At 47.5% G+C, this 25,711-nt stretch overlaps 36 non-coding genes across 36 annotated transcripts; all 36 read left to right on the plus strand.

Annotated features, from left to right (window-relative positions):
• Positions 1-424: 424 nt before the first annotated feature.
• LOC143873672 (5S ribosomal RNA) lies at positions 425-543 on the plus strand. The gene has a single exon (XR_013248375.1). It is a non-coding gene; the product is annotated as a 5S ribosomal RNA (ribosomal RNA).
• Positions 544-1,140: 597 nt separating this feature from the next.
• Positions 1,141-1,259, plus strand: LOC143875345 (5S ribosomal RNA). Its single transcript, XR_013249998.1, has one exon. It is a non-coding gene; the product is annotated as a 5S ribosomal RNA (ribosomal RNA).
• Positions 1,260-1,859: 600 nt separating this feature from the next.
• On the plus strand, positions 1,860-1,978 carry LOC143874323 (5S ribosomal RNA). The gene has a single exon (XR_013249007.1). It is a non-coding gene; the product is annotated as a 5S ribosomal RNA (ribosomal RNA).
• Positions 1,979-2,575: 597 nt separating this feature from the next.
• LOC143873178 (5S ribosomal RNA) lies at positions 2,576-2,694 on the plus strand. Its single transcript, XR_013247899.1, has one exon. It is a non-coding gene; the product is annotated as a 5S ribosomal RNA (ribosomal RNA).
• Positions 2,695-3,291: 597 nt separating this feature from the next.
• On the plus strand, positions 3,292-3,410 carry LOC143875346 (5S ribosomal RNA). Its single transcript, XR_013249999.1, has one exon. It is a non-coding gene; the product is annotated as a 5S ribosomal RNA (ribosomal RNA).
• Positions 3,411-4,008: 598 nt separating this feature from the next.
• LOC143873673 (5S ribosomal RNA) lies at positions 4,009-4,127 on the plus strand. Its single transcript, XR_013248376.1, has one exon. It is a non-coding gene; the product is annotated as a 5S ribosomal RNA (ribosomal RNA).
• Positions 4,128-4,724: 597 nt separating this feature from the next.
• LOC143874891 (5S ribosomal RNA) lies at positions 4,725-4,843 on the plus strand. Its single transcript, XR_013249558.1, has one exon. It is a non-coding gene; the product is annotated as a 5S ribosomal RNA (ribosomal RNA).
• A 597-nt stretch (positions 4,844-5,440) lies between these two features.
• LOC143874661 (5S ribosomal RNA) lies at positions 5,441-5,559 on the plus strand. Its single transcript, XR_013249333.1, has one exon. It is a non-coding gene; the product is annotated as a 5S ribosomal RNA (ribosomal RNA).
• Positions 5,560-6,156: 597 nt separating this feature from the next.
• On the plus strand, positions 6,157-6,275 carry LOC143875220 (5S ribosomal RNA). Its single transcript, XR_013249876.1, has one exon. It is a non-coding gene; the product is annotated as a 5S ribosomal RNA (ribosomal RNA).
• A 597-nt stretch (positions 6,276-6,872) lies between these two features.
• LOC143875381 (5S ribosomal RNA) lies at positions 6,873-6,991 on the plus strand. The gene has a single exon (XR_013250031.1). It is a non-coding gene; the product is annotated as a 5S ribosomal RNA (ribosomal RNA).
• A 600-nt stretch (positions 6,992-7,591) lies between these two features.
• On the plus strand, positions 7,592-7,710 carry LOC143874324 (5S ribosomal RNA). Its single transcript, XR_013249008.1, has one exon. It is a non-coding gene; the product is annotated as a 5S ribosomal RNA (ribosomal RNA).
• Positions 7,711-8,307: 597 nt separating this feature from the next.
• LOC143874975 (5S ribosomal RNA) lies at positions 8,308-8,426 on the plus strand. The gene has a single exon (XR_013249643.1). It is a non-coding gene; the product is annotated as a 5S ribosomal RNA (ribosomal RNA).
• A 597-nt stretch (positions 8,427-9,023) lies between these two features.
• LOC143875095 (5S ribosomal RNA) lies at positions 9,024-9,142 on the plus strand. Its single transcript, XR_013249757.1, has one exon. It is a non-coding gene; the product is annotated as a 5S ribosomal RNA (ribosomal RNA).
• Positions 9,143-9,739: 597 nt separating this feature from the next.
• On the plus strand, positions 9,740-9,858 carry LOC143874536 (5S ribosomal RNA). Its single transcript, XR_013249212.1, has one exon. It is a non-coding gene; the product is annotated as a 5S ribosomal RNA (ribosomal RNA).
• Positions 9,859-10,455: 597 nt separating this feature from the next.
• LOC143874475 (5S ribosomal RNA) lies at positions 10,456-10,574 on the plus strand. The gene has a single exon (XR_013249154.1). It is a non-coding gene; the product is annotated as a 5S ribosomal RNA (ribosomal RNA).
• Positions 10,575-11,172: 598 nt separating this feature from the next.
• LOC143870688 (5S ribosomal RNA) lies at positions 11,173-11,291 on the plus strand. The gene has a single exon (XR_013245470.1). It is a non-coding gene; the product is annotated as a 5S ribosomal RNA (ribosomal RNA).
• A 597-nt stretch (positions 11,292-11,888) lies between these two features.
• Positions 11,889-12,007, plus strand: LOC143873992 (5S ribosomal RNA). The gene has a single exon (XR_013248684.1). It is a non-coding gene; the product is annotated as a 5S ribosomal RNA (ribosomal RNA).
• Positions 12,008-12,603: 596 nt separating this feature from the next.
• LOC143873428 (5S ribosomal RNA) lies at positions 12,604-12,722 on the plus strand. Its single transcript, XR_013248136.1, has one exon. It is a non-coding gene; the product is annotated as a 5S ribosomal RNA (ribosomal RNA).
• Positions 12,723-13,319: 597 nt separating this feature from the next.
• LOC143870699 (5S ribosomal RNA) lies at positions 13,320-13,438 on the plus strand. Its single transcript, XR_013245481.1, has one exon. It is a non-coding gene; the product is annotated as a 5S ribosomal RNA (ribosomal RNA).
• A 597-nt stretch (positions 13,439-14,035) lies between these two features.
• On the plus strand, positions 14,036-14,154 carry LOC143873994 (5S ribosomal RNA). The gene has a single exon (XR_013248685.1). It is a non-coding gene; the product is annotated as a 5S ribosomal RNA (ribosomal RNA).
• Positions 14,155-14,751: 597 nt separating this feature from the next.
• LOC143874893 (5S ribosomal RNA) lies at positions 14,752-14,870 on the plus strand. Its single transcript, XR_013249562.1, has one exon. It is a non-coding gene; the product is annotated as a 5S ribosomal RNA (ribosomal RNA).
• A 597-nt stretch (positions 14,871-15,467) lies between these two features.
• Positions 15,468-15,586, plus strand: LOC143873820 (5S ribosomal RNA). Its single transcript, XR_013248518.1, has one exon. It is a non-coding gene; the product is annotated as a 5S ribosomal RNA (ribosomal RNA).
• A 597-nt stretch (positions 15,587-16,183) lies between these two features.
• LOC143872891 (5S ribosomal RNA) lies at positions 16,184-16,302 on the plus strand. Its single transcript, XR_013247618.1, has one exon. It is a non-coding gene; the product is annotated as a 5S ribosomal RNA (ribosomal RNA).
• A 597-nt stretch (positions 16,303-16,899) lies between these two features.
• Positions 16,900-17,018, plus strand: LOC143874850 (5S ribosomal RNA). The gene has a single exon (XR_013249518.1). It is a non-coding gene; the product is annotated as a 5S ribosomal RNA (ribosomal RNA).
• Positions 17,019-17,615: 597 nt separating this feature from the next.
• LOC143873995 (5S ribosomal RNA) lies at positions 17,616-17,734 on the plus strand. Its single transcript, XR_013248686.1, has one exon. It is a non-coding gene; the product is annotated as a 5S ribosomal RNA (ribosomal RNA).
• A 597-nt stretch (positions 17,735-18,331) lies between these two features.
• On the plus strand, positions 18,332-18,450 carry LOC143874677 (5S ribosomal RNA). The gene has a single exon (XR_013249348.1). It is a non-coding gene; the product is annotated as a 5S ribosomal RNA (ribosomal RNA).
• Positions 18,451-19,047: 597 nt separating this feature from the next.
• LOC143873996 (5S ribosomal RNA) lies at positions 19,048-19,166 on the plus strand. Its single transcript, XR_013248687.1, has one exon. It is a non-coding gene; the product is annotated as a 5S ribosomal RNA (ribosomal RNA).
• A 597-nt stretch (positions 19,167-19,763) lies between these two features.
• On the plus strand, positions 19,764-19,882 carry LOC143872892 (5S ribosomal RNA). The gene has a single exon (XR_013247619.1). It is a non-coding gene; the product is annotated as a 5S ribosomal RNA (ribosomal RNA).
• Positions 19,883-20,479: 597 nt separating this feature from the next.
• Positions 20,480-20,598, plus strand: LOC143874325 (5S ribosomal RNA). The gene has a single exon (XR_013249009.1). It is a non-coding gene; the product is annotated as a 5S ribosomal RNA (ribosomal RNA).
• A 597-nt stretch (positions 20,599-21,195) lies between these two features.
• LOC143874679 (5S ribosomal RNA) lies at positions 21,196-21,314 on the plus strand. Its single transcript, XR_013249350.1, has one exon. It is a non-coding gene; the product is annotated as a 5S ribosomal RNA (ribosomal RNA).
• Positions 21,315-21,910: 596 nt separating this feature from the next.
• On the plus strand, positions 21,911-22,029 carry LOC143874326 (5S ribosomal RNA). The gene has a single exon (XR_013249010.1). It is a non-coding gene; the product is annotated as a 5S ribosomal RNA (ribosomal RNA).
• A 597-nt stretch (positions 22,030-22,626) lies between these two features.
• On the plus strand, positions 22,627-22,745 carry LOC143874680 (5S ribosomal RNA). Its single transcript, XR_013249351.1, has one exon. It is a non-coding gene; the product is annotated as a 5S ribosomal RNA (ribosomal RNA).
• Positions 22,746-23,342: 597 nt separating this feature from the next.
• LOC143873998 (5S ribosomal RNA) lies at positions 23,343-23,461 on the plus strand. The gene has a single exon (XR_013248689.1). It is a non-coding gene; the product is annotated as a 5S ribosomal RNA (ribosomal RNA).
• A 597-nt stretch (positions 23,462-24,058) lies between these two features.
• On the plus strand, positions 24,059-24,177 carry LOC143872893 (5S ribosomal RNA). Its single transcript, XR_013247620.1, has one exon. It is a non-coding gene; the product is annotated as a 5S ribosomal RNA (ribosomal RNA).
• A 597-nt stretch (positions 24,178-24,774) lies between these two features.
• On the plus strand, positions 24,775-24,893 carry LOC143874327 (5S ribosomal RNA). The gene has a single exon (XR_013249011.1). It is a non-coding gene; the product is annotated as a 5S ribosomal RNA (ribosomal RNA).
• Positions 24,894-25,490: 597 nt separating this feature from the next.
• Positions 25,491-25,609, plus strand: LOC143874681 (5S ribosomal RNA). The gene has a single exon (XR_013249352.1). It is a non-coding gene; the product is annotated as a 5S ribosomal RNA (ribosomal RNA).
• The last annotated feature ends 102 nt before the right edge of the window (positions 25,610-25,711 follow it).

Raw genomic sequence — 25,711 nt, forward strand, 5'->3', positions numbered from 1 at the left:
ATAGTGTCGTTTGATTCGATAAACGGAATTCGTTCTGACATTTCATTTACGGTCAAAATATAGCGGGGGTTTGTTTAGATTCATTGAGGTACCGGCTATAGCGGATGAGTGTACTAGTGGATGCGAGTCAGGAATCCGGCCGGAAGGTGTTTACTGGCCGTGAGCTACCCATGGTGAACAAATATCGTTCCGATGATAACTTTTGATCCGCCCGTCAGATCGTGGCGATTCATATATTGATTCGGGGGTACTCGGGAAGATTCATCGTGCGATGACATCCCTGGCGGTCATCCGGCTACCTGAAATGCTCGGATCGTCCATCTGATGTCATCTAGCAGGATTTTTTTGCACTTTCATTTAAACGGACTTCGTACGACAATGCGAATGGAAACTCTTTATTACTTTGACAATGGAGAGGCATGCTGGGTGCGATCATACCAGCACAAATGCACTGGATCCCATCAGAACTCCGAAGTTAAGCGTGCTTGGGCGAGAGTAGTACTAGGATGGGTGACCTCCTTGGAAGTCCTCGTGTTGCACTCCTGTCACTTTTTTCGGCTATCTATCACTTTTTTCGAACAATCTTTTGGTTCTAGAACGTCGATGCGAACTGAAACGCACGTTCAGTGCGACGCCTCCTAGGTTTCGGTTCGGATCTTTTTATTTTCTTCCGGATGGTGAATTCAAATACGTCCGGTCTTTATTATGGCGGGGTGATAGTGTCGTTTGATTCGATAAACGGAATTCGTTCTGACATTTCATTTACGGTCAAAATATAGCGGGGGTTTGTTTAGATTCAGTGAGGTACCGGCTATAGCGGATGAGTGTACTAGTGGATGCGAGTCAGGAATCCGGCCGAAAGGTGTTTACTGGCCGTGAGCTATCCCTGGTGAACAAATATCGTTCCGACGATAACTTTTGATCCGCCCGTCAGATCGTGGCGATTCATATATTGATTCGGGGGTACTCGGGAAGATTCATCGTGCGATGACAGCCTTGGCGGTCATCGGGATACCCGACATGCTCGGATCGTCCATCCGATGTCATCTAGCATGATTTTTTTGCACTTTCATTTAAACGGACTTCGTACGACAATGCGAATGGAAACTCTTTATTACTTTGACAGTGGGGAGACATTCTGGGTGCAATCATAGCAGCACAAATGCACTGGATACCATCAGAACTCCGAAGTTAAGCGTGCTTGGGCGAGAGTTGTACTAGGATGAGTGACCTCTTGGGAAGTCCTCGTGTTGCACTCCTGTCACTTTTTTCGGCTATCTACCACTTTTTTCGAACAATCTTTTCGGTTCTGGAACGTCGATGCGAATTGAAACGCACGTTCAGTGCGACGCCTCCTAGCTTTCGGTTCGGATCTTTTTATTTTCTTCCGGATGGTGAATTCAAATACGTCCGGTCTTTATTATGGCGGGGTGATAGTGTCGTTTGATTCGATAAACGGAATTCGTTCTGACATTTCATTTACGGTCAAAATATAGCAGGGGTTTGTTTAGATTCAGTGAGGTACCGGCTATAGCGGATGAGTGTACTAGTGGATGCGAGTCAGGAATCCGGTCGGAAGGTGTTTACTGGCCGTGAGCTACCCTTGGTGCACAAATATTGTTCCGACGATAACTTTTGATCCGCCCGTCAGATTGTGGCGATTCTTATATTGATTCGGGGGTACTCGGGAAGATTTTATTCGCGCGATGACAGCCCTGGTGGTCATCCGGCTTCCCGACATGCTCGGATCATCCATCCGATGTCATGTAGCAGGATTTTTTTGCACTTTCATTTAAACGGATTTCGTACGACAATGCGAATGGAAACTCTTTATTACTTTGACAATGGAGAGGCATGCTGGGTGCGATCATACCAGCACAAATGCACTGGATCCCATCAGAACTTCGAAGTTAAGCGTGCTTGGGCGAGAGTAGTACTAGGATGGGTAACCTCCTGGGAAGTCCTCGTGTTGCACTCCTGTAACTTTTTTCGGCTATCAACCACTTTTTTCGAACAATCTTTCGGTTCTAAAACGTCGATGCGAACTGAAACGCACGTTCAGCGCGACGCCTCCTAGGTTTCGGTTCGGATCTCTTTGTTTTCTTCCCGATGGTTAATTCAAATACGTCCGGTCTTTATTATTGCGGGGTGATAGTAACGTTTGATTCGATAAACGGAATTCGTTCTGACATTTCATTTACGGTCAAAATATAGCAGGGGTTTGTTTAGATTCAGTGAGGTACCGGCTATAGCGGATGAGTGTACTAGTAGATGCGAGTCAGGAATCCGGTCGGAAGGTGTTTACTGGCCGTGAGCTACCCTTGGTAAACAAATATCATTCCGACGATAACTTTTGATCCGCCCGTCAGATAATGGCGATTCATATATTGATTCGGGGGTACTCGGGAAGATTCATCGCGCGATGACAGCCTTGGCAGTCATCCGGCTTCCCGACATGCTCGGATCGTCCATCCGATGCCATCTAGCAGGATTTTTTCGCACTTTCACTTAAACGGACTTCGTACGACAATGCGAATGGAATCTCTTTATTACTTTGACAATGGAGAGGCATGCTGGGTGCGATCATACCAGCACAAATGCACTGGATCCCATCAGAACTCCAAAGTTAAGCGTGCTTGGGCGAGAGTAGTACTAGGATGGGTGACCTCCTGGGAAGTCCTCGTGTTGCACTCGTGTCACTTTCTTCGGCTATCTACCACTTTTTTCGAACAATCTTTTGGTTCTAGAACGTCGATGCGAACTGAAACGCACGTTCAGTGCGACGCCACCTAGGTTTCGGTTCGGATCTTTTTATTTTCTTCCGGATGGTGAATTCAAATACGTCCGGTCTTTATTATGGCGGGGTGATAGTGTCGTTTGATTCGATAAACAGAATTCGTTCTGACATTTCATTTACGGTCAAAATATAGCGGGGGTTTGTTTAGATTCAGTGAGGTACCGGCTATAGCGGATGAGTGTACTAGTGGATGCGAGTCAGGAATCCGGCCGGAAGGTGTTTACTGGCCGTGAGCTACCCCTGGTGAACAAATATCGTTCCGATGATAACTTTTGATCCGCCCGTCAGATCGTGGCGATTCATATATTGATTCGGGGGTACTCGGGAAGATTCATCGTGCGATGACAGCCCTGGCGGTCATCCGGCTACCCGACATGCTCGGATCGTCCATCCGATGTCATCTAGCAGGATTTTTTTGCACTTTCATTTAAACGGACTTCGTACGACAATGCGAATGGAAACTCTTTATTACTTTGACAGTGGGGAGACATTCTGGGTGCAATCATAGCAGCACAAATGCACTGGATACCATCAGAACTCCGAAGTTAAGCGTGCTTGGGCGAGAGTTGTACTAGGATGAGTGACCTCTTGGGAAGTCCTCGTGTTGCACTCCTGTCACTTTTTTCGGCTATCTACCACTTTTTTCGAACAATCTTTTCGGTTCTGGAACATCGATGCGAATTGAAACGCACGTTCAGTGCGACGCCTCCTAGCTTTCGGTTCGGATCTTTTTATTTTCTTCCGGATGGTGAATTCAAATACGTCCGGTCTTTATTATGGCGGGGTGATAGTGTCGTTTGATTCGATAAACGGAATTCGTTCTGACATTCCATTTATGGTCAAAATATGGCAGGGGTTCGTTTAGATTCAGTGAGGTACCGGCTATAGCGGATGAGTGTACTAGTGGATGCGAGTCAGGAATCCGGTCGGAAGGTGTTTACTGGCCGTGAGCTACCCTTGGTGCACAAATATTGTTCCGACGATAACTTTTGATCCGCCCGTCAGATTGTGGCGATTCTTATATTGATTCGGGGGTACTCGGGAAGATTCATCGCGCGATGACAGCCTTGGCGGTCATCCGGCTTCCCGACATGCTCGGATATTCCATCCGATGTCATCTAGCAGGATTTTTTCGCACTTTCATTTAAACGGATTTCGTACGACAATGCGAATGGAAACTCTTTATTACTTTGACAATGGAGAGGCATGCTGGGTGCGATCATACCAGCACAAATGCACTGGATCCCATCAGAACTCCGAAGTTAAGCGTGCTTGGGCGAGAGTAGTACTAGGATGGGTGACCTCCTTGGAAGTCCTCGTGTTGCACTCCTGTCACTTTTTTCGGCTATCTATCACTTTTTTCGAACAATCTTTTGGTTCTAGAACGTCGATGCGAACTGAAACGCACGTTCAGTGCGACGCCTCCTAGGTTTCGGTTCGGATCTTTTTATTTTCTTCCGGATGGTGAATTCAAATACGTCCGGTCTTTATTATGGCGGGGTGATAGTGTCGTTTGATTCGATAAACGGAATTCGTTCTGACATTTCATTTACGGTCAAAATAGAGCGGGGGTTTGTTTAGATTCTGTGAGGTACCGGCTATAGCGGATGAGTGTACTAGTGGATGCGAGTCAGGAATCCGGCCGGAAGGTGTTTACTGGCCGTGAGCTACCCTTGGTGAACAAATATCGTTCCGACGATAACTTTTGATCCGCCTATCAGATCGTGGCGATTCATATATTGATTCGTGGGTACTCGGGAAGATTCATCGTGCGATGACAGCCCTGGCGGTCATCCGGCTACCCGACATGCTCGGATCGTCCATCCGATGTCATCTAGCAGGATTTTTTCGCATTTTCATTTAAACGGACTTCGTACGACATTGCGAATGAAAACTCTTTATTACTTTGACAATGGAGAGGCATGCTGGGTGCGATCATACCAGCTCAAATGCACTGGATCCCATCAGAAGTCCGAAGTTAAGCGTGCTTGGGCGAGAGTAGTACTAGGATGGGTGACCTCCTGGGAAATCCTCGTGTTGCACTCCTGTCACTTTTTTCGGCTATCTACCACTTTTTTCGAACAATCTTTCGGTTCTGGAACGTCGATGCGCACTGAAACGCACGTTCAGTGCGACGCCTCCTAGCTTTCGGTTCGAATCTTTTTATTTTCTTCCGGATGGTGAATTCAAATACGTCCGGTCTTTATTATGGCGAGGTGATAGTGTCGTTTGATTCGATAAACGGAATTCGTTCTGACATTTCATTTACGGTCAAAATATAGCGGGGGTTTGTTTAGATTCAGTGAGGTACCGGCTATAGCGGATGAGTGTACTAGTGGATGCGAGTCAGGAATCCGGCTGAAAGGTGTTTACTGGCCGTGAGCTACCCCTGGTGAACAAATATCGTTCCGACGATAACTTTTGATCCGCCTGTCAGATCGTGGCGATTCATATATTGATTCGGGGGTACTCGGGAAGATTCATCGCGCGATGACAGCCTTGGCAGTCATCCGGCTTCCCGACATGCTCGGATCGTCCATCCGATGCCATCTAGCAGGATTTTTTCGCCCTTTCACTTAAACGGACTTCGTACGACAATGCGAATGGAATCTCTTTATTACTTTGACAATGGAGAGGCATGCTAGGTGCGATCATACCAGCACAAATGCACTGGATCCCATCAGAACTCTGAAGTTAAGCGTGCTTGGGCGAGAGTAGTACTAGGATGGGTGACCTCCTGGGAAGTCCTCGTGTTGCACTCGTGTCACTTTCTTCGGCTATCTACCACTTTTTTCGAACAATCTTTTGGTTCTAGAACGTCGATGCGAACTGAAACGCACGTTCAGTGCGACGCCACCTAGGTTTCGGTTCGGATCTTTTTATTTTCTTCCGGATGGTGAATTCAAATACGTCCGGTCTTTATTATGGCGGGGTGATAGTGTCGTTTGATTCGATAAACGGAATTCGTTCTGACATTTCATTTACGGTCAAAATATAGCGGGGGTTTGTTTAGATTCAGTGAGGTACCGGCTATAGCGGATGAGTGTACTAGTGGATGCGAGTCAGGAATCCGGCCGGAAGGTGTTTACTGGCCGTGAGCTACCCTTGGTGCACAAATATCGTTCCGACGATAACTTTTGATCCGCCCGTCAGATCGTGGCGATTCTTATATTGATTCGGGGGTACTCGGGAAGATTCATCGTGCGATGACAGCCCTGGCGGTCATCCGGCTACCCGACATGCTCGGATCGTCCATCCGATGTCATCTAGCAGGATTTTTTTGCACTTTCATTTAAACGGACTTCGTACGACAATGCGAATGGAAACTCTTTATTACTTTGACAGTGGGGAGACATTCTGGGTGCAATCATAGCAGCACAAATGCACTGGATACCATCAGAACTTCGAAGTTAAGCGTGCTTGGGCGAGAGTAGTACTAGGATGGGTAACCTCCTGGGAAGTCCTCGTGTTGCACTCCTGTAACTTTTTTCGGCTATCAACCACTTTTTTCGAACAATCTTTCGGTTCTAGAACGTCGATGCGAACTGAAACGCACGTTCAGCGCGACGCCTCCTAGGTTTCGGTTCGGATCTTTTTGTTTTCTTCCGGATGGTTAATTCAAATACGTCCGGTCTTTATTATGGCGGGGTGATAGTAACGTTTGATTCGATAAACGGAATTCGTTCTGACATTTCATTTACGGTCAAAATATAGCAGGGGTTTGTTTAGATTCAGTGAGGTACCGGCTATAGCGGATGAGTGTACTAGTGGATGCGAGTCAGGAATCCGGCCGGAAGGTGTTTACTGGCCGTGAGCTACCCCTGGTGAACAAATATCGTTCCGACGATAACTTTTGATCCGCCCGTCAGATCGTGGCGATTCATATATTGATTCGGGGGTACTCGGGAAGATTCATCGTGCGATGACAGCCCTGGCGGTCATCCGGCTACCCGACATGCTCGGATCGTCCATCCGATGTCATCTAGCAGGATTTTTTTGCACTTTCATTTAAACGGACTTCGTACGACAATGCGAATGGAAACTCTTTATTACTTTGACAGTGGGGAGACATTCTGGGTGCAATCATAGCAGCACAAATGCACTGGATACCATCAGAACTCCGAAGTTAAGCGTGCTTGGGCGAGAGTTGTACTAGGATGAGTGACCTCTTCGGAAGTCCTCGTGTTGCACTCCTGTCACTTTTTTCGGCTATCTACCACTTTTTTCGAACAATCTTTTCGGTTCTGGAACGTCGATGCGAATTGAAACGCACGTTCAGTGCGACGCCTCCTAGCTTTCGGTTCGGATCTTTTTATTTTCTTCCGGATGGTGAATTCAAATACGTCCGGTCTTTATTATGGCGGGGTGATAGTGTCGTTTGATTCGATAAACGGAATTCGTTCTGACATTCCATTTACGGTCAAAATATAGCAGGGGTTTGTTTAGATTCAGTGAGGTACCAGCTATAGCGGATGAGTGTACTAGTGGATGCGAGTCAGGAATCCGGTCGGAAGGTGTTTACTGGCCGTGAGCTACCCTTGGTGCACAAATATTGTTCCGACGATAACTTTTGATCCGCCCGTCAGATTGTGGCGATTCTTATATTGATTCGGGGGTACTCGGGAAGATTTTAATCGCGCGATGACAGCCCTGGCGGTCATCCGGCTTCCCGACATGCTCGGATCGTCCATCCGATGTCATATAGCAGGAGTTTTTCGCACTTTCATTTAAACGGATTTCGTACGACAATGCGAATGGAAACTCTTTATTACTTTGACAATGGAGAGGCATGCTGGGTGCGATCATACCAGCACAAATGCACTGGATCCCATCAGAACTTCGAAGTTAAGCGTGCTTGGGCGAGAGTAGTACTAGGATGGGTAACCTCCTGGGAAGTCCTCGTGTTGCACTCCTGTAACTTTTTTCGGCTATCAACCACTTTTTTCGAATAATCTTTCGGTTCTAGAACGTCGATGCGAACTGAAACGCACGTTCAGCGCGACGCCTCCTAGGTTTCGGTTCGGATCTTTTTGTTTTCTTCCGGATGGTTAATTCAAATACGTCCGGTCTTTATTATGGCGGGGTGATAGTGTCGTTTGATTCGATAAACGGAATTCGTTCTGACATTTCATTTACGGTCAAAATATAGCGGGGGTTTGTTTAGATTCAGTGAGGTACCGGCTATAGCGGATGAGTGTACTAGTGGATGCGAGTCAGGAATCCGTTCGGAAGGTGTTTACTGGCCGTGAGCTACCCTTGGTGCACAAATATCGTTCCAACGATAACTTTTGATCCGCCCGTCAGATCGTGGCGATTCATATATTGATTCGGGGGTACTCGAGAAGATTCGACGCGCGAATACAGCCTTGGCGGTCATTCGGCTTCCCGACATGCTCGGATCGTCCATCCGATGTCATCTAGCAGGATTTTTTTGCACTTTCATTTAAACGGACTTCGTACGACAATGTGAATGGAAACTCTTTATTACTTTGACAGTGGGGAGACATTCTGGGTGCAATCATACCAGCACAAATGCACTGGATACCGTCAGAACTCCGAAGTTAAGCGTGCTTGGGCGAGAGTAGTACTAGAATGGGTGACCTCTTGGGAATTCCTCGTGTTGCACTCCTGTCACTTTTTTCGGCTATCTACCACTTTTTTCGAACAATCTTTCGGTTCTGGAACGTCGATGCGAACTGAAACGCACGTTCAGTGCGACGCCTCCTAGCTTTCGGTTCGGATCTTTTTATTTTCTTCCGGATGGTGAATTCAAATACGTCCGGTCTTTATTATGGCGGGGTGATAGTGTCGTTTGATTAGATAAACGGAATTCGTTCTGACATTTCATTTACGGTCAAAATATAGCAGGGGTTTGTTTAGATTCAGTGAGGTACCGGCTATAGCGGATGAGTGTACTAGTGGATGCGAGTCAGGAATCCGGTCGGAAGGTGTTTACTGGCCGTGAGCTACCCTTGGTGCACAAATATGGTTCCGACGATAACTTTTGATCCGCCCGTCAGATTGTGGCGATTCTTATATTGATTTGGGGGTACTCGGGAAGATTCACCGCGCGATGACAGCCTTGGCGGTCATCCGGCTTCCCGACATGCTCGGATCGTCCATCCGATGTCATCTAGCAGGATTTTTTCGCACTTTCATTTAAACGGATTTCGTACGAAAATGCGAATGGAAACTCTTTATTACTTTGACAATGGAGAGGCATGCTGGGTGCGATCATACCAGCACAAATGCACTGGATCCCATCAGAACATCGAAGTTAAGCGTGCTTGGGCGAGAGTAGTACTAGGATGGGTAACCTCCAGGGAAGTCCTCGTGTTGCACTCCTGTAACTTTTTTCGGCTATCAACCACTTTTTTCGAACAATCTTTCGGTTCTAGAACGTCGATGCGAACTGAAACGCACGTTCAGCGCGACGTCTCTTACGTTTCGGTTCGGATCTTTTTGTTTTCTTCCGGATGGTTAATTCGAATACGTCCGGTCTTTATTATGGCGGGGTGATAGTGTCGTTTGATTCGATAAACGGAATTCGTTCTGACATTTCATTTGCGGTCAAATTATAGCGGGGGTTTGTTTAGATTCAGTGACGTACAGGCTATAGCGGATGAGTGTACTAGTGGATGCGAGTAATGAATCCGGTCGGAAGGTGTTTACTGGCCGTGAGCTACCCTTGGTGCACAAATATCGTTCCGACGATAACTTTTGATCCGCCCGTCAGATCGTGGCGATTCTTATATTGATTCGGGGGTACTCGGGAAGATTCATCGCGCGACGACAGCCCTGGCGGTCATTCGGCTTCCCGACATGCTCGGATCGTCCATCCGATGTCATCTAGCAGGATTTTTTTGCACTTTCATTTAAACGGACTTCGTACGACAATGCGAATGGAAACTCTTTATTACTTTGACAGTGGGGAGACATTCTGGGTGCAATCATACCAGCACAAATGCACTGGATACCATCAGAACTCCGAAGTTAAGCGTGCTTGGGCGAGAGTAGTACTAGGATGGGTGACCTCCTGGGAAGTCCTCGTGTTGCACCCCTGTCACTTTTTTCGGCTATCTACCACTTTTTTCGAACAATCTTTCGGTTCTGGAACATCGATGCGAACTGAAACGCACGTTTAGTGCGTCGCCTCCTACGTTTCGGTTCGGATCTTTTTATTTTCTTCCGGATGGTGAATTCAAAGACGTCCGGTCTTTATTATGGCGGGGTGATAGTGTCGTTTGATTCGATAAACGGAATTCGTTCTGACATTTCATTTGCGGTCAAATTATAGCGGGGGTTTGTTTAGATTCAGTGACGTACAGGCTATAGCGGATGAGTGTACTAGTGGATGCGAGTAATGAATCCGGTCGGAAGGTGTTTACTGGCCGTGAGCTACGCTTGGTGCACAAATATCGTTCCGACGATAACTTTTGATCCACCCGTCAGATCGTGGCGATTCTTATATTGAGTCGGGGGTACTCGGGAAGATTCATCGCGCAATGACAGCGTTGGCGGTCATCCGGCTTTCCGACGTGCTCGGATCGTCCATCCGGTGTCATCTAGCAGGATTTTTTCGCACTTTCATTTAAACGGACTTCGTACGACAATGCGAGTGGAAACTCTTTATTACTTTGACAATGGAGAGGCATGCTGGTTGCGATCATACCAGCACAAATGCACTGGATCCCATCAGAACTCCGAAGTTAAGCGTGCTTGGGCGAGAGTAGTACTAGGATGGGTGACCTCCTTGGAAGTCCTCGTGTTGCACTCCTGTCACTTTTTTCGGCTATCTATCACTTTTTTCGAACAATCTTTTGGTTCTAGAACGTCGATACGAACTGAAACGCACGTTCAGTGCGACGCCTCCTAGGTTTCGGTTCGGATCATTTTATTTTCTTCCGGATGGTGAATTCAAATACGTCCGGTCTTTATTATGGCGGGGTGATAGTGTCGTTTGATTCGATAAACGGAATTCGTTCTGACATTTCATTTACGGTCAAAATATAGCGGGGGTTTGTTTAGATTCAGTGAGGTACCGGCTATAGCGGATGAGTGTTCTAGTGGATGCGAGTCAGGAATCCGGCCGGAAGGCGTTTACTGGCCGTGAGCTACCCTTGGTGCACAAATATCGTTCCGACGATAACTTTTGATCCGCCCGTCAGATCGTGGCGTTTCTTATATTGATTCGGGGGTACTCGGGGAGATTCTTCGCGCGATGACAGCCGTGGCGGTCATCCGGCTTCCCGACATGCTCGGATCGTCCATCCGGTGTCATCTAGCAGGATTTTTTTCGCACTTTCATTTAAACGGACTTCGTACGACAATGCGAGTGGAAACTCTTTATTACTTTGACAATGGAGAGGCATGCTGGGTGCGATCATACCAGCACAAATGCACTGGATCCCATCAGAACTCCGAAGTTAAGCGTGCTTGGGCGAGAGTAGTACTAGGATGGGTGACCTCCTGGGAAGTCCTCGTGTTGCACCCCTGTCACTTTTTTCGGCTATCTACCACTTTTTTCGAACAATCTTTCGGTTCTGGAACATCGATGCGAACTGAAACGCACGTTTAGTGCGTCGCCTCCTACGTTTCGATTCGGATCTTTTTATTTTCTTTCGGATGGTGAATTCAAAGACGTCCGGTCTTTATTATGGCGGGGTGATAGTGTCGTTTGATTCGATAAACGGAATTCGTTCTGACATTTCATTTGCGGTCAAATTATAGCGGGGGTTTGTTTAGATTCAGTGACGTACAGGCTATAGCGGATGAGTGTACTAGTGGATGCGAGTCATGAATCCGGTCGGAAGGTGTTTACTGGCCGTCAGCTACCCTTGGTGCACAAATATCGTTCCGACGATAACTTTTGATCCGCCCGTCAGATCGTGGCGATTCTTATATTGATTCGGGGGTACTCGGGAAGAATCATCGTGCGACGACAGCCTTGGCGGTCATCCGGCTTCCCGACATGCTCGGATCGTCCATCCGGTGTCATCTAGCAGGATTTTTTCGCACTTTCATTTAAACGGACTTCGTACGACAATGCGAGTGGAAACTCTTTATTACTTTGACAATGGAGAGGCATGCTGGGTGCGATCATACCAGCACAAATGCACTGGATCCCATCAGAACTCCGAAGTTAAGCGTGCTTGGGCGAGAGTATTACTAGGATGGGTGACCTCCTGGGAAGTCCTCGTGTTGCACCCCTGTCACTTTTTCGGCTATCTACCACTTTTTTCGAACAATCTTTCGGTTCTAGAACGTCGATGCGAACTGAAACGCACGTTCAGCGCGACGCCTCCTAGGTTTCGGTTCGGATCTTTTTGTTTTCTTCCGGATGGTTAATTCAAATACGTCCGGTCTTTATTATGGCGGGGTGATAGTGTCGTTTGATTCGATAAACGGAATTCGTTCTGACATTTCATTTGCGGTCAAATTATAGCGGGGGTTTGTTTAGATTCAGTGACGTACAGGCTATAGCGGATGAGTGAACTAGTGGATGCGAGTAATGAATCCGGTCGGAAGGTGTTTACTGGCCGTGAGCTACCCTTGGTGCACAAATATCGTTCCGACGATAAGTTTTGATCCGCCCGTCAGATCGTGGCGATTCTTATATTGATTCGGGGGTACTCGGGAAGAATCATCGTGCGCTGACAGCCTTGGCTGTCATCCGGCTTCCAGGCATGCTCGGATCGTCCATCCGGTGTCATCTAGCAGGATTTTTTCGCACTTTCATTTAAACGGACTTCGTACGACAATGCGAGTGGAAACTCTTTATTACTTTGACAATGGAGAGGCATGCTGGTTGCGATCATACCAGCACAAATGCACTGGATCCCATCAGAACTCCGAAGTTAAGCGTGCTTGGGCGAGAGTAGTACTAGGATGGGTGACCTCCTGGGAAGTCCTCGTGTTGCACCCCTGTCACTTTTTTCGGCTATCTACCACTTTTTTCGAACAATCTTTCGGTTCTGGAACATCGATGCGAACTGAAACGCACGTTTAGTGCGTCGCCTCCTACGTTTCGGTTCGGATCTTTTAATTTTCTTCCGGATGGTGAATTCAAAGACGTCCGGTCTTTATTATGGCGGGGTGATAGTATCGTTTGATTCGATAAACGGAATTCGTTCTGACATTTCATTTGCGGTCAAATTATAGCGGGGGTTTGTTTAGATTCAGTAACGTACAGGCTATAGCGGATGAGTGTACTAGTGGATGCGAGTAATGAATCCGGTCGGAAGGTGTTTACTGGCTGTGAGCTACCCTTGGTGCACAAATATCGTTCCGAAGATAACTTTTGATCCGCCCGTCAGATTGTGGCGATTCTTATATTGATTCGGGGGTACTCGGGAAGATTCATCGCGCGATGACAGCCTTGGCGGTCATCCGGCTTCCCGACATGCTCGGATCGTTCATACGGTGTCATCTAGCAGGATTTTTTCGCACTTTCATTTAAACGGACTTCGTACGACAATGCGAGTGGAAACTCTTTATTACTTTGACAATGGAGAGGCATGTTGGGTGCGATCATACCAGCACAAATGCACTGGATCCCATCAGAACTCCGAAGTTAAGCGTGCTTGGGCGAGAGTAGTACTAGGATGGGTGACCTCCTGGGAAGTCCTCGTGTTGCACCCCTGTCACTTTTTTCGGCTATCTACCACTTTTTTCGAACAATCTTTCGGTTCTGGAACATCGATGCGAACTGAAACGCACGTTTAGTGCGTCGCCTCCTACGTTTCGGTTCGGATCTTTTTATTTTCTTCCGGATGGTGAATTCAAAGACGTCCGGTCTTTATTATGGCGGGGTGATAGTGTCGTTTGATTCGATAAACGGAATTCGTTCTGACATTTCATTTGCGGTCAAATTATAGCGGGGGTTTGTTTAGATTCAGTGACGTACAGGCTATAGCGGATGAGTGTACTAGTGGATGCGAGTCATGAATCCGGTCGGAAGGTGTTTACTGGCCGTGAGCTACCCTTGGTGCACAAATATCGTTCCGACGATAACTTTTGATCCGCCCGTCAGATCGTGGCGATTCTTATATTGATTCGGGGGTACTCGGGAAGATTCAGCGCGCAATGACAGCTGTGGCGGTCATCCGGCTTCCCGACATGCTCGGATCGTCCATCCGGTGTCATCTAGCAGGATTTTTTCGCACTTTCATTTAAACGGACTTCGTACGACAATGCGAGTGGAAACTCTTTATTACTTTGACAATGGAGAGGCATGCTGGGTGCGATCATACCAGCACAAATGCACTGGATCCCATCAGAACTCCGAAGTTAAGCGTGCTTGGGCGAGAGTATTACTAGGATGGGTGACCTCCTGGGAAGTCCTCGTGTTGCACCCCTGTCACTTTTTTCGGCTATCTACCACTTTTTTCGAACAATCTTTCGGTTCTAGAACGTCGATGCGAACTGAAACGCACGTTCAGCACGACGCCTCCTAGGTTTCGGTTCGGATCTTCTTGTTTTCTTCCGGATGGTTAATTCAAATACGTCCGGTCTTTATTATGGCGGGGTGATAGTGTCGTTTGATTCGATAAACGGAATTCGTTCTGACATTTCATTTGCGGTCAAATTATAGCGGGGGTTTGTTTAGATTCAGTGACGTACAGGCTATAGCGGATGAGTGTACTAGTGGATGCGAGTAATGAATCCGGTCGGAAGGTGTTTACTGGCCGTGAGCTACCCTTGGTGCACAAATATCGTTCCGACGATAACTTTTGATCCGCCCGTCAGATCGTGGCGATTCTTATATTGATTCGGGGGTACTCGGGAAGAATCATCGTGCAATGACAGCCTTGGCGGTCATCCGGCTTCCCGACATGCTCGGATCGTCCATCCGGTGTCATCTAGCAGGATTTTTTCGCACTTTCATTTAAACGGACTTCGTACGACAATGCGAGTGGAAACTCTTTATTACTTTGACAATGGAGAGGCATGCTGGTTGCGATCATACCAGCACAAATGCACTGGATCCCATCAGAACTCCGAAGTTAAGCGTGCTTGGGCGAGAGTAGAACTAGGATGGGTGACCTCCTGGGAAGTCCTCGTGTTGCACCCCTGTCACTTTTTTCGGCTATCTACCACTTTTTTCGAACAATCTTTCGGTTCTGGAACATCGATGCGAACTGAAACGCACGTTTAGTGCGTCGCCTCTTACGTTTCGGTTCGGATCTTTTAATTTTCTTCCGGATGGTGAATTCAAAGACGTCCGGTCTTTATTATGGCGGGGTGATAGTATCGTTTGATTCGATAAACGGAATTCGTTCTGACATTTCATTTGCGGTCAAATTATAGCGGGGGTTTGTTTAGATTCAGTAACGTACAGGCTATAGCGGATGAGTGTACTAGTGGATGCGAGTAATGAATCCGGTCGGAAGGTGTTTACTGGCTGTGAGCTACCCTTGGTGCACAAATATCGTTCCGAAGATAACTTTTGATCCGCCCGTCAGATCGTGGCGATTCTTATATTGATTCGGGGGTTCTCGGGAAGATTCATCGCGCGATGACAGCCTTGGCGGTCATCCGGCTTCCCGACATGCTCGGATCGTCCATCCGGTGTCATCTAGCAGGATTTTTTCGCACTTTCATTTAAACGGACTTCGTACGACAATGCGAGTGGAAACTCTTTATTACTTTGACAATGGAGAGGCATGCTGGGTGCGATCATACCAGCACAAATGCACTGGATCCTATCAGAACTCCGAAGTTAAGCGTGCTTGGGCGAGAGTAGTACTAGGATGGGTGACCTCCTGGGAAGTCCTCGTGTTGCACCCCTGTCACTTTTTTCGGCTATCTACCACTTTTTTCGAACAATCTTTCGGTTCTGGAACATCGATGCGAACTGAAACGCACGTTTAGTGCGTCGCCTCTTACGTTTCGGTTCGGATCTTTTTATTTTCTTCCGGATGGTGAATTCAAAGACGTCCGGTCTTTATTATGGCGGGGTGATAGTGTCGTTTGATTCGATAAACGGAATTCGTTCTGACATTTCATTTGCGGTCAAATTATAGCGGGGGTTTGTTTAGATTCAGTGACGTACAGGCTATAGCGGATGAGTGTACTAGTGGATGCGAGTAATGAATCCGGTCGGAAGGTGTTTACTGGCCGTGAGCTACCCTTGGTGCACAAATATCGTTCCGAAGATAACTTTTGATCCGCCCGTCAGATCGTGGCGATTCTTATATTGATTCGGGGGTACTCGGGAAGAATCATCGTGCGATGACAGCCTTGGCGGTCATCCGGCTTCCCGACATTCTCGGATCGTCCATCCGGTGTCATCTAGCAGGATTTTTTCGCACTTTCATTTAAACGGACTTCGTACGACAATGCGAGTGGAAACTCTTGTTTACTTTGACATTGGAGAGGCATGCTGGGTGCGATCATACCAGCACAAATGCACTGGATCCCATCCGAACTCCGAAGTTAAGCGTGCTTGGGCGAGAGTAGTACTAGGATGGGTGACCTCTTGGGAAGTCCTCGTGTTGCACCCCTGTCACTTTTTTCGGCTATCTACCACTTTTTTCGAACAATCTTTCGGTTCTGGAACATCGATGCGAACTGAAACGCACGTTTAGTGCGTCGCCTCCTACGTTTCGGTTCGGATCTTTTTATTTTCTTCCGGATGGTGAATTCAAAGACGTCCGGTCTTTATTATGGCGGGGTGATAGTGTCGTTTGATTCGATAAACGGAATTCGTTCTGACATTTCATTTGCGGTCAAATTATAGCGGGGGTTTGTTTAGATTCAGTGACGTACAGGCTATAGCGGATGAGTGTACTAGTGGATGCGAGTCATCAATCCGGTTGGAAGGTGTTTACTGGCCGTCAGCTACCCTTGGTGCACAAATATCGTTCCGACGATAACTTTTGATCCGCCCGTCAGATCGTGGCGATTCTTATATTGATTCGGGGGTACTCGGGAAGATTCATCGCGCAATGACAGCCTTGGCGGTCATCCGGCTTCCCGACATGCTCGGATCGTCCATCCGGTGTCATCTAGCAGGATTTTTTCGCACTTTCATTTAAACGGACTTCGTACGACAATGCGAGTGGAAACTCTTTATTACTTTGACAATGGAGAGGCATGCTGGGTGCGATCATACCAGCACAAATGCACTGGATCCCATCAGAACTCCGAAGTTATGCGTGCTTGGGCGAGAGTATTACTAGGATGGGTGACCTCCTGGGAAGTCCTCGTGTTGCACCCCTGTCACTTTTTTCGGCTATCTACCACTTTTTTCGAACAATCTTTCGGTTCTAGAACGTCGATGCAAACTGAAACGCACGTTCAGCGCGACGCCTCCTAGGTTTCGGTTCGGATCTTTTTGTTTTCTTCCGGATGGTTAATTCAAATACGTCCGGTCTTTATTATGGCGGGGTGATAGTGTCGTTTGATTCGATAAACGGAATTCGTTCTGACATTTCATTTGCGGTCAAATTATAGCGGGGGTTTGTTTAGATTCAGTGACGTACAGGCTATAGCGGATGAGTGTACTAGTGGATGCGAGTAATGAATCCGGTCGGAAGGTGTTTACTGGCCGTGAGCTACCCTTCGTGCACAAATATCGTTCCGACGATAACTTTTGATCCGCCCGTCAGATCGTGGCGATTCTTATATTGATTCGGGGGTACTCGGGAAGAATCATCGTGCGACGACAGCCTTGGCGGTCATCCGGCTTCCCGACATGCTCGGATCGTCCATCCGGTGTCATCTAGCAGGATTTTTTCGCACTTTCATTTAAACGGACTTCGTACGACAATGCGAGTGGAAACTCTTTATTACTTTGACAATGGAGAGGCATGCTGGGTGCGATCATACCAGCACAAATGCACTGGATCCCATCAGAACTCCGAAGTTAAGCGTGCTTGGGCGAGAGTATTACTAGGATGGGTGACCTCCTGGGAAGTCCTCGTGTTGCACCCCTGTCACTTTTTTCGGCTATCTACCACTTTTTTCGAACAATCTTTCGGTTCTAGAACGTCGATGCGAACTGAAACGCACGTTCAGCGCGACGCCTCCTAGGTTTCGGTTCGGATCTTTTTGTTTTCTTCCGGATGGTTAATTCAAATACGTCCGGTCTTTATTATGGCGGGGTGATAGTGTCGTTTGATTCGATAAACGGAATTCGTTCTGACATTTCATTTGCGGTCAAATTATAGCGGGGGTTTGTTTAGATTCAGTGACGTACAGGCTATAGCGGATGAGTGTACTAGTGGATGCGAGTAATGAATCCGGTCGGAAGGTGTTTACTGGCCGTGAGCTACCCTTGGTGCACAAATATCGTTCCGACGATAACTTTTGATCCGCCCGTCAGATCGTGGCGATTCTTATATTGATTCGGGGGTACTCGGGAAGAATCATCGTGCGATGACAGCCTTGGCAGTCATCCGGCTTCCCGACATTCTCGGATCGTCCATCCGGTGTCATCTAGCAGGATTTTTTCGCACTTTCATTTAAACGGACTTCGTACGACAATGCGAGTGGAAACTCTTTATTACTTTGACAATGGAGAGGCATGCTGGGTGCGATCATAACAGCACAAATGCACTGGATCCCATCAGAACTCCGAAGTTAAGCGTGCTTGGGCGAGAGTAGTACTAGGATGGGTGACCTCCTTGGAAGTCCTCGTGTTGCACCCCTGTCACTTTTTTCGGCTATGTACCACTTTTTTCGAACAATCTTTCGGTTCTCGAACATCGATGCGAACTGAAACGCACGTTTAGTGCGTCGCCTCCTACGTTTCGGTTCGAATCTTTTTTTTTTCTTCCGGATGGTGAATTCAAAGACGTCCGGTCTTTATTATGGCGGGGTGATAGTGTCGTTTGATTCGATAAACGGAATTCGTTCTGACATTTCATTTGCGGTCAAATTATAGCGGGGGTTTGTTTAGATTCAGTGACGTACAGGCTATAGCGGATGAGTGTACTAGTGGATGCGAGTCATGAATCCGGTCGGAAGGTGTTTACTGGCCGTCAGCTACCCTTGGTGCACAAATATCGTTCCGACGATAACTTTTGATCCGCCCGTCAGATCGTGGCGATTCTTATATTGATTCGGGGGTACTCGGGAAGAATCATCGTGCGACGACAGCCTTGGCGGTCATCCGGCTTCCCGACATGCTCGGATCGTCCATCCGGTGTCATCTAGCAGGATTTTTTCGCACTTTCATTTAAACGGACTTCGTACGACAATGCGAGTGGAAACTCTTTATTACTTTGACAATGGAGAGGCATGCTGGGTGCGATCATACCAGCACAAATGCACTGGATCCCATCAGAACTCCGAAGTTAAGCGTGCTTGGGCGAGAGTATTACTAGGATGGGTGACCTCCTGGGAAGTCCTCGTGTTGCACCCCTGTCACTTTTTTCGGCTATCTACCACTTTTTTCGAACAATCTTTCGGTTCTAGAACGTCGATGCGAACTGAAACGCACGTTCAGCGCGACGCCTCCTTGGTTTCGGTTCGGATCTTTTTGTTTTCTTCCGGATGGTTAATTCAAATACGTCCGGTCTTTATTATGGCGGGGTGATAGTGTCGTTTGATTCGATAAACGGAATTCGTTCTGACATTTCATTTGCGGTCAAATTATAGCGGGGGTTTGTTTAGATTCAGTGACGTACAGGCTATAGCGGATGAGTGTACTAGTGGATGCGAGTAATGAATCCGGTCGGAAGGTGTTTACTGGCCGTGAGCTACCCTTGGTGCACAAATATCGTTCCGACGATAACTTTTGATCCGCCCGTCAGATCGTGGCGATTCTTATATTGATTCGGCGGTACTCGGGAAGAATCATCGTGCGATGACAGCCTTGGCGGTCATCCGGCTTCCCGACATTCTCGGATCGTCCATCCGGTGTCATCTAGCAGGATTTTTTCGCACTTTCATTTAAACGGACTTCGTACGACAATGCGAGTGGAAACTCTTGTTTACTTTGACATTGGAGAGGCATGCTGGGTGCGATCATACCAGCACAAATGCACTGGATCCCATCCGAACTCCGAAGTTAAGCGTGCTTGGGCGAGAGTAGTACTAGGATGGGTGACCTCTTGGGAAGTCCTCGTGTTGCACCCCTGTCACTTTTTTCGGCTATCTACCACTTTTTTCGAACAATCTTTCGGTTCTGGAACATCGATGCGAACTGAAACGCACGTTTAGTGCGTCGCCTCCTACGTTTCGGTTCGGATCTTTTTATTTTCTTCCGGATGGTGAATTCAAAGACGTCCGGTCTTTATTATGGCGGGGTGATAGTGTCGTTTGATTCGATAAACGGAATTCGTTCTGACATTTCATTTGCGGTCAAATTATAGCGGGGGTTTGTTTAGATTCAGTGACGTACAGGCTATAGCGGATGAGTATACTAGTGGATGCGAGTCATGAATCCGGTCGGAAGGTGTTTACTGGCCGTCACCTACCCTTGGTGCACAAATATCGTTCCGACGATAACTTTTGATCCGCCCGTCAGATCGTGGCGATTCTTATATTGATTCGGGGGTGCTCGGAAAGATTCATCGCGGAATGACAGCCCTGGCAGTCATCCGGCTTCCCGACATGCTCGGATCGTCCATCCGATGTCATCTAGCAGGATTTTTTCGCACTTTCATTTAAACGGATTTCGTACGAAAATGCGAATGGAAACTCTTTATTACTTTGACAATGGAGAGGCATGCTGGGTGCGATCATACCAGCACAAATGCACTGGATCCCATCAGAACTTCGAAGTTAAGCGTGCTTGGGCGAGAGTAGTACTAGGATGGGTAACCTCCTGGGAAGTCCTCGTGTTGCACTCCTGTAACTTTTTTCGGCTATCAACCACTTTTTTCGAACAATCTTTCGGTTCTAGAACGTCGATGCGAACTGAAACGCACGTTCAGCGCGACGTCTCCTACGTTTCGGTTCGGATCTTTTTGTTTTCTTCCGGATGGTTAATTCAAATACGTCCTGTCTTTATTATGGCGGGGTGATAGTGTCGTTTGATTCGATAAACGGAATTCGTTCTGACATTTCATTTGCGGTCAAATTATAGCGGGGGTTTGTTTAGATTCAGTGACGTACAGGCTATAGCGGATGAGTATACTAGTGGATGCGAGTCATGAATCCGGTCGGAAGGTGTTTACTGGCCGTCACCTACCCTTGGTGCACAAATATCGTTCCGACGATAACTTTTGATCCGCCCGTCAGATCGTGGCGATTCTTATATTGATTCGGGGGTGCTCGGAAAGATTCATCGCGGAATGACAGCCCTGGCAGTCATCCGGCTTCCCGACATGCTCGGATAGTCCATCCGGTGTCATCTAGCAGGATTTTTTCGCACTTTCATTTAAACGGACTTCGTACGACAATGCGAGTGGAAACTCTTTATTACTTTGACAATGGAGAGGCATGCTGGGTGCGATCATAACAGCACAAATGCACTGGATCCCATCAGAACTCCGAAGTTAAGCGTGCTTGGGCGAGAGTAGTACTAGGATGGGTGACCTCCTTGGAAGTCCTCGTGTTGCACCCCTGTCACTTTTTTCGGCTATGTACCACTTTTTTCGAACAATCTTTCGGTTCTCGAACATCGATGCGAACTGAAACGCACGTTTAGTGCGTCGCCTCCTACGTTTCGGTTCGAATCTTTTTATTTTCTTCCGGATGGTGAATTCAAAGACGTCCGGTCTTTATTATGGCGGGGTGATAGTGTCGTTTGATTCGATAAACGGAATTCGTTCTGACATTTCATTTGCGGTCAAATTATAGCGGGGGTTTGTTTAGATTCAGTGACGTACAGGCTATAGCGGATGAGTGTACTAGTGGATGCGAGTCATGAATCCGGTCGGAAGGTGTTTACTGGCCGTCAGCTACCCTTGGTGCACAAATATCGTTCCGACGATAACTTTTGATCCGCCCGTCAGATCGTGGCGATTCTTATATTGATTCGGGGGTGCTTGGAAAGATTCATCGCGCGATGACAGCAGGGCGGTCATCCGGCTTCCCGACATGCTCGGATCGTCCATCCGATGTCATCTAGCAGGATTTTTTCGCACTTTCATTTAAACGGATTTCGTACGAAAATGCGAATGGAAACTCTTTATTACTTTGACAATGGAGAGGCATGCTGGGTGCGATCATACCAGCACAAATGCACTGGATCCCATCAGAACTTCGAAGTTAAGCGTGCTTGGGCGAGAGTAGTACTAGGATGGGTAACCTCCTGGGAAGTCCTCGTGTTGCACTCCTGTAACTTTTTTCGGCTATCAACCACTTTTTTCGAACAATCTTTCGGTTCTAGAACGTCGATGCGAACTGAAACGCACGTTCAGCGCGACGTCTCCTACGTTTCGGTTCGGATCTTTTTGTTTTCTTCCGGATGGTTAATTCAAATACGTCCTGTCTTTATTATGGCGGGGTGATAGTGTCGTTTGATTCGATAAACGGAATTCGTTCTGACATTTCATTTGCGGTCAAATTATAGCGGGGGTTTGTTTAGATTCAGTGACGTACAGGCTATAGCGGATGAGTATACTAGTGGATGCGAGTCATGAATCCGGTCGGAAGGTGTTTACTGGCCGTCACCTACCCTTGGTGCACAAATATCGTTCCGACGATAACTTTTGATCCGCCCGTCAGATCGTGGCGATTCTTATATTGATTCGGGGGTGCTCGGAAAGATTCATCGCGCAATGACAGCCCTGGCAGTCATCCGGCTTCCCGACATGCTCGGATAGTCCATCCGGTGTCATCTAGCAGGATTTTTTCGCACTTTCATTTAAACGGACTTCGTACGACAATGCGAGTGGAAACTCTTTATTACTTTGACAATGGAGAGGCATGCTGGGTGCGATCATAACAGCACAAATGCACTGGATCCCATCAGAACTCCGAAGTTAAGCGTGCTTGGGCGAGAGTAGTACTAGGATGGGTGACCTCCTTGGAAGTCCTCGTGTTGCACCCCTGTCACTTTTTTCGGCTATCTACCACTTTTTTCGAACAATCTTTCGGTTCTCGAACATCGATGCGAACTGAAACGCACGTTTAGTGCGTCGCCTCCTACGTTTCGGTTCGAATCTTTTTATTTTCTTCCGGATGGTGAATTCAAAGACGTCCGGTCTTTATTATGGCGGGGTGATAGTGTCGTTTGATTCGATAAACGGAATTCGTTCTGACATTTCATTTGCGGTCAAATTATAGCGGGGGTTTGTTTAGATTCAGTGACGTACAGGCTATAGCGGATGAGTGTACTAGTGGATGCGAGTCATGAATCCGGTCGGAAGGTGTTTACTGGCCGTCAGCTACCCTTGGTGCACAAATATCGTTCCGACGATAACTTTTGATCCGCCCGTCAGATCGTGGCGATTCTTATATTGATTCGGGGGTACTCGGGAAGAATCATCGTGCGACGACAGCCTTGGCGGTCATCCGGCTTCCCGACATGCTCGGATCGTCCATCCGGTGTCATCTAGCAGGATTTTTTCGCACTTTCATTTAAACGGACTTCGTACGACAATGCGAGTGGAAACTCTTTATTACTTTGACAATGGAGAGGCATGCTGGGTGCGATCATACCAGCACAAATGCACTGGATCCCATCAGAACTCCGAAGTTAAGCGTGCTTGGGCGAGAGTATTACTAGGATGGGTGACCTCCTGGGAAGTCCTCGTGTTGCACCCCTGTCACTTTTTTCGGCTATCTACCACTTTTTTCGAACAATCTTTCGGTTCTAGAACGTCGATGCGAACTGAAACGCACGTTCAGCGCGACGCCTCCTAGGTTTCGGTTCGGATCTTTTTGTTTTCTTCCGGATGGTTAATTCAAATACGTCCGGTCTTTATTATGGCGGGGTGATAGTGTCGTTTGATTCGATAAACGGAATTCGTTCTGACATTTCATTTGCGGTCAAATTATAGCGGGGGTTTGTTTAGATTCAGTGACGTACAGGCTATAGCGGATGAGTGTACTAGTGGATGCGAGTAATGAATCCGGTCGGAAGGTGTTTACTGGCCGTGAGCTACCCTTGGTGCACAAATATCGTTCCGACGATAACTTTTGATCCGCCCGTCAGATCGTGGCGATTCTTATATTGATTCGGGGGTACTCGGGAAGAATCATCGTGCGATGACAGCCTTGGCGGTCATCCGGCTTCCCGACATTCTCGGATCGTCCATCCGGTGTCATCTAGCAGGATTTTTTCGCACTTTCATTTAAACGGACTTCGTACGACAATGCGAGTGGAAACTCTTGTTTACTTTGACATTGGAGAGGCATGCTGGGTGCGATCATACCAGCACAAATGCACTGGATCCCATCCGAACTCCGAAGTTAAGCGTGCTTGGGCGAGAGTAGTACTAGGATGGGTGACCTCTTGGGAAGTCCTCGTGTTGCACCCCTGTCACTTTTTTCGGCTATCTACCACTTTTTTCGAACAATCTTTCGGTTCTGGAACATCGATGCGAACTGAAACGCACGTTTAGTGCGTCGCCTCCTACGTTTCGGTTCGGATCTTTTTATTTTCTTCCGGATGGTGAATTCAAAGACGTCCGGTCTTTATTATGGCGGGGTGATAGTGTCGTTTGATTCGATAAACGGAATTCGTTCTGACATTTCATTTGCGGTCAAATTATAGCGGGGGTTTGTTTAGATTCAGTGACGTACAGGCTATAGCGGATGAGTATACTAGTGGATGCGAGTCATGAATCCGGTCGGAAGGTGTTTACTGGCCGTCACCTACCCTTGGTGCACAAATATCGTTCCGACGATAACTTTTGATCCGCCCGTCAGATCGTGGCGATTCTTATATTGATTCGGGGGTGCTCGGAAAGATTCATCGCGGAATGACAGCCCTGGCAGTCATCCGGCTTCCCGACATGCTCGGATCGTCCATCCGATGTCATCTAGCAGGATTTTTTCGCACTTTCATTTAAACGGATTTCGTACGAAAATGCGAATGGAAACTCTTTATTACTTTGACAATGGAGAGGCATGCTGGGTGCGATCATACCAGCACAAATGCACTGGATCCCATCAGAACTTCGAAGTTAAGCGTGCTTGGGCGAGAGTAGTACTAGGATGGGTAACCTCCTGGGAAGTCCTCGTGTTGCACTCCTGTAACTTTTTTCGGCTATCAACCACTTTTTTCGAACAATCTTTCGGTTCTAGAACGTCGATGCGAACTGAAACGCACGTTCAGCGCGACGTCTCCTACGTTTCGGTTCGGATCTTTTTGTTTTCTTCCGGATGGTTAATTCAAATACGTCCTGTCTTTATTATGGCGGGGTGATAGTGTCGTTTGATTCGATAAACGGAATTCGTTCTGACATTTCATTTGCGGTCAAATTATAGCGGGGGTTTGTTTAGATTCAGTGACGTACAGGCTATAGCGGATGAGTATACTAGTGGATGCGAGTCATGAATCCGGTCGGAAGGTGTTTACTGGCCGTCACCTACCCTTGGTGCACAAATATCGTTCCGACGATAACTTTTGATCCTCCCGTCAGATCGTGGCGATTCTTATATTGATTCGGGGGTGCTCGGAAAGATTCATCGCGGAATGACAGCCCTGGCAGTCATCCGGCTTCCCGACATGCTCGGATAGTCCATCCGGTGTCATCTAGCAGGATTTTTTCGCACTTTCATTTAAACGGACTTCGTACGACAATGCGAGTGGAAACTCTTTATTACTTTGACAATGGAGAGGCATGCTGGGTGCGATCATAACAGCACAAATGCACTGGATCCCATCAGAACTCCGAAGTTAAGCGTGCTTGGGCGAGAGTAGTACTAGGATGGGTGACCTCCTTGGAAGTCCTCGTGTTGCACCCCTGTCACTTTTTTCGGCTATGTACCACTTTTTTCGAACAATCTTTCGGTTCTCGAACATCGATGCGAACTGAAACGCACGTTTAGTGCGTCGCCTCCTACGTT

Source organism: Tasmannia lanceolata, unplaced genomic scaffold (genome assembly GCF_043159265.1).
Source record: "Tasmannia lanceolata isolate RefF3 unplaced genomic scaffold, GAP_Taslan_0.1 ptg000003l, whole genome shotgun sequence".
In the NCBI taxonomy this organism is placed as follows: Eukaryota; Viridiplantae; Streptophyta; class Magnoliopsida; order Canellales; family Winteraceae; genus Tasmannia; species Tasmannia lanceolata.